Below are 5,449 nucleotides of genomic sequence, written 5' to 3' on the forward strand. Positions count from 1 at the left end.
CTATCTTAACTGCTTGTTATGTGTTGAATCGTGTGCCTCATAAAAAGTCTAAATTGAAACCTTTTGAATTGTGGAAAGGTTACAAGCCAAGTTTGGGTTATCTAAGAGTTTGGGGTTGTCTAGCCTTTGTGAGGCTAATGGATCCCAAGATTACAAAGTTGGGTAAGAAAGTTACTACTTGTGCTTTTCTTGGTTATGCTTCAAATAGTACAGCCTATAGATTTTTTAATCTTGAAGATAATATTGTAATAGAATCTGGTGATGCTATTTTTCATGAAAATAAATTTCCTTTTGATACTAAAAATAGTGGGGGTCAAAGGATTGAACAAAATATTTTGTCACTACCTAGTTCTTCTACTTCAACTTTGAAAAATAAAGAAGTTGTTGATTTTGAGTTAAGAAGAAGTAAAAGAGCTAGAGTAGAAAAAGATTTTGGTCCTGATTTTTATGTGTTTAATGTTGAAAATGACCCTCTCACTTTGAGAGAAGCATTATCTTCACATGATTCTATTTTTTGGAAAGAGGTTGTAAATGATGAAATTGAATCTCTAATTTCTAATAAAACTTGGAAATTAGTTGATTTACCACCGGGTTGTAAAACAATTGGTTGTAAATGGGTCTTACGGAAAAAGTTGAAACCAGATGGATCTATTGATAAATACAAAGCTAGGCTAGTTGCAAAAGGTTTTAAACAACTAGAAGGCCTATAATTTTTTGATACTTTTTCTCCTGTAACAAGAATTACATCCATTAGACTTTTAGTTGCTATGACTGCAATTTTTGATTTGCAAATTCATCAAATGGATGTAAAAACTGATTTTCTAAATGGAGACCTAAATGAAGAAGTATATATGGACCAACCCGAGTGTTTTGTTGAAGCAGGCCAAGAAAGCAAAGTATGTAAACTTACTAAATCCCTATATGGCTTGAAACAGGCACCAAAGCAATGGCATGAAAAGTTTGATTCCTGCATGATTGAAAATGGTTTTAAAACGAATGAGTGTGATAAGTATACATGATAAGTCTTGGAATAATTCACATGTGATCATTTGCCTATATGTTGATGATTTGTTGATCTTTGGCTCTAACATGAATGTTATTGATGAAGCTAAAAATGTTCTTAGAAGCCATTTTGATATGAAAGATCTTGGTGAGGCAAATTTTATTCTTGGAATAAAAATAACAAGAACATGTGAGGGGATTTTCCTTGACCAGTCACATTATGTTGAGAAAATTTTGAAAAAATATAACTTTCATGATTGCAAGCATGTTGCTACTCCTTTTGATTCAAGTGTTCACTTATTTCCTGTTGAAAGTAAAAATGATGTAACAAATCAAAAGGAATATGCTAGTATAATCGGAAGTTTAAGATATGTGACTGATTGCACTAGGCCTGATATTGCATATGCAGTAGGAGTACTTGGCAGGTTTACAAGCAAGCCAGATAATGAACATTGGCATGCTATAACAAGAGTTATGAGATATTTAATTGGAACGAAAAATTGTGGTTTGTTCTATAAAAAATATCCTGCTGTACTTGAAGGCTTTTGTGATGCGGATTGGAACACTTTGTCAGGTGATTCCTGTTCTACCACTGGTTATGTCTTTACTTTAGGTGGTGGTGATGTTTGTTGGGGATCAAAAAAGCAAACTATAATTGCTAACTCTACCAAGGAGGCTGAACTAATTGCTTTAGCTTCAGCTAGTGAGGAAGCGAATTGGTTAAGAGATTTATTGTTTCAAATTCCTTATTTTGAAAAACCAATTCCTCTTATTTTAATTCATTGTAATAGCACCGCTGCAATTGGTAGAGTTCAAAATCGTTATTACAACGGTAAATTCAGACCTATAAGGAGGAAACACAGTAATGTAAGATCGTATTGACAAATGGTACCATTAATGTTGATTATGTCAAATCTTGTGATAATCTTGCAAATCCTCTTATGAAGGCCTTAACAAGAGAAAAGGTTTGGAGCACATCGAGGGGGATGGGATTGAAACATACAAATCCTTGAGTCATATATGAGGAAACCCAACCTGGGGACTAGAGATCCTATAACCAGGTTCAAAGGGAAAAACTAATCATATGATGACTTGTTGTGAAAATGCACTATTTTTTTCCCTTCCTATGATGTGAGTGCATTGTTTCCTGTAGTTTGTGAAGGTTGAGTTGATAAAACTCTTAATGAATATCTCTAGCCCGTATGGGTGGAGTGTTAATCTTACAGGAGCACTCTCGACAGATTTCACCTATGTGATGTGTGGAAGTAGGTTGCTTCCTATGAGAATGGGGCTTATTCTCAAATGCACTCATGAAACCGGAATAGCACATGGCCATAACGTGCTGGCTGTTAAAGCTCTTATCAACACCTTGATTATTATGTGTGAGCAGTGATATTTTATTTCCCTTAAGCAGTCATAGTTCAAGTCTGAGACCACTACGACTCTGGAATAAAAGTTACTGTTTCACTAAGTGGAGGTTCAATGCAGCGCACACCTTCATTATGCATAGTAGTCTTCCTTCAACTAATATACTCTCTTATCTAAATATTAAAATGAGTGAGGGATTTTTAGGTTATTAGCATTTTAATATTAATATTTTAACATATTAAATTGCTTTATTTTGGATTTATAAGAATGAACATTGGTAGACATTTTTGTTTTAAACTACTAATTTAATCATGCCATTCATCTTTGACTTGGTAGCCATGTAATGCCATTACTTTTGGTTTTATTGGTTGAATTCATTGTAGAGATAAAAACATTCCAATAAACATTGGAATGGATAACTTCTACATTATCCATTAACATTGGTTATCCATCACTTTATTTCATTCTTAATTCCTCCATTACTCTTTGTAACCTATGTAACCTATGTAACTCAGATTGTAACCTATGTAACCTATGTAACTCCTATTGTAACCTATTTAACCTATGAAACTCCTAAGACCATTATCTTCACTATTTACTACCTCCATTATCTTCCTATTCATTGTTAGGAAGACTTCTTGTAGTATAAATAGTGGTGGTCTTCATTTGGTTTGATACACACAATTCACAAGAGAAAACAAAGAGTGAAAGAGTTAGTCTAAAAGAGAGTTCTTATTAGTTGAAGGGAGGTGTTCTTTTTTGTGGAGCTTTGGACTCACCTCTTGTCCAGAGTTGTTGAGTAATACTTTGTGAAGGCTGTTGTATGCTGGAGGGGACAAGTCAAAGAGGACTACTGCTGGACCGGTGAAAACATTTGCTGCAGTGGGCTTGAATCTCCATAAAGAGAGCGAGATATCCGCGCCTCAGCCTGAAGAGATTAATTTCTTCATTTTATTTTCAATTTTAATCTTGCAATTTTATTATCTTATAAGTTTTTTCACTAACATTTTCTTATAACCTGTATAATTAATTAGAACAAACAAATAGAAGCTCTAGTTAAAATAACATTTATTTGGTTATTTTTCATTATCCTAGAAATGCCCTGAAGTCTTACTTTAAAAAATTTAAATTGTAACCTAGTGAATGTGTTTTAGTTATATACATAATAGTGTATTGATAATTAATCGGAAAAGGGCCTAAAATACTTTCGAAGTATTGAAAATAATACAAAATTACCCTCCATTCTCCTATTGGCTTCAAAATACCCTCCCCACCAACCTATTGGCTCCAAAATACCCTTGTCATCCACCTTTGGGTTCAAAATTGACCACTTATTTAACGGTTTTAAATTTAAACTATTTAATTTTTTTTTTAAAAAAAATACGTTACGCTCAACTATTTGTTATAATTTAACTTATTAATATAATTTATAAATCAGTCCACTGCCCACCCATTACTAATTAAATCCCACCAAAATAATAAACCTGTCACATTACTAATGCAACAACAAGAAAGCTACTTCCAATGAGAGTTTTTGAAAATTTGAGGCGAAAATATCTATAGAAGTAAATTATCATACATTCAAGTGTCTAAATAAAAATTAACGATAAAGTTAAAAGTTTGACTATGTTCATCTTAATTATTCGTTCGTGTCAATTATGTGATGTTACTTCATAGATAATTTTTTTAAAAAATAATATATTAAGGTTTTAAAACAAACCATAAATATTTATAAAATTATATTTTAAAAAAGTGCATGAATTAATTCAGATGTACTACTTCTTTAACTTTAATAATAGATTTTGATTTCAAACTTGAAATAGAATCCTAATGAAAGTGTCCTCCTAAATAAGGGGCTCAACCTAAATTTAATTGGGGCTTTGATTCAGAGTCGAATAATTTTGGATGTCATTTTCAGGAATCTATAATTTCGTCGTGTTTTAGTAGTGTTTATGACAATTTTGATATTATAATTGGTTTATTAATTCGGTGGGGTTTAGTTAATAATGAGTCGGTAGTGGGTTGGTTTATAAATTATATTAATAAATTAAATTATAACCAATAGTTGAGCGCCAAGTATTTAAAAAATATTTAAATAGTTTAATTTTAAACAGTTAAATAAGTGGTCAATTTTGAACCCAAAGGTGGATGACAAGGGTATTTTGGAGCCAATATGTAGATGAGAAGGGCATTTTGGAGCCAATAGGTGGATGAAGGGTAATTTTATACCATTTCCAATACTTCGAGGCTATTTTAGACCCTTTTCCGTTAATTAATAAAGCACTATAGGTTTGGAGCTCCTACATATATTTGGACTCATTGCACTTAAGTGTGATCTAGTGATTAATAATGAAGTGATAGAGAATCTTGAGATATCACATTAAAAAAATAGAGCTTTTAGAATCAAGTATAAAGTCAGATTCTATTCGAGCTTGTAACCATTCAACTTTACATGCTTTCAGCAAGTGTTATTTTAATCCACGTTGTTCCATCTAATCCTCCGTGAGATTCATATGCAATTTGTTCTTTACATTTTGGGGTGACAAATGAGCAGATTGAGTTAAATATGATTCGGTAAGAAAAAAATCAGGTAAAAATGGATAGAGTATTCGGCTCAACTCGACTCATATTTAATATGGATAAAATTATATATTATCCAATGGTGGTTTATTTTTTTGAAAAATAAAATCGACAACACAAGTAGTAATAATTATAGTGTAATGCGTGATGAGAATATAAACAATGATAATAATAATAATAATATATTTATTGTAATTTTTCTAGTGGAGAGTGGTACGTGCACAATCTTACCTCTACCTTGTAAAGGTAAAGAGATTGTTTCCAATAGACATTCGGTGCAAGTAAAACAGATAAAATATCAAGTATGTAAAGTAAATACAATAGTGAAGAAGTCATGTTATAAATAAGAAAGAAGAGAGCAATATCAACAACAAATTATACGAGATAATTGAAGCAAAGAAAATAATCAATAATACTAAAATTGAAGAATAAGATAATTGGAGAGTGATAATAACACTGATAAGGGAACGAGATAATGCTCGGCTACCCCCCCCCCCCC

Source organism: Solanum pennellii, chromosome 9 (assembly GCF_001406875.1).
Source record: "Solanum pennellii chromosome 9, SPENNV200".
NCBI lineage: Eukaryota > Viridiplantae > Streptophyta > Magnoliopsida > Solanales > Solanaceae > Solanum > Solanum pennellii.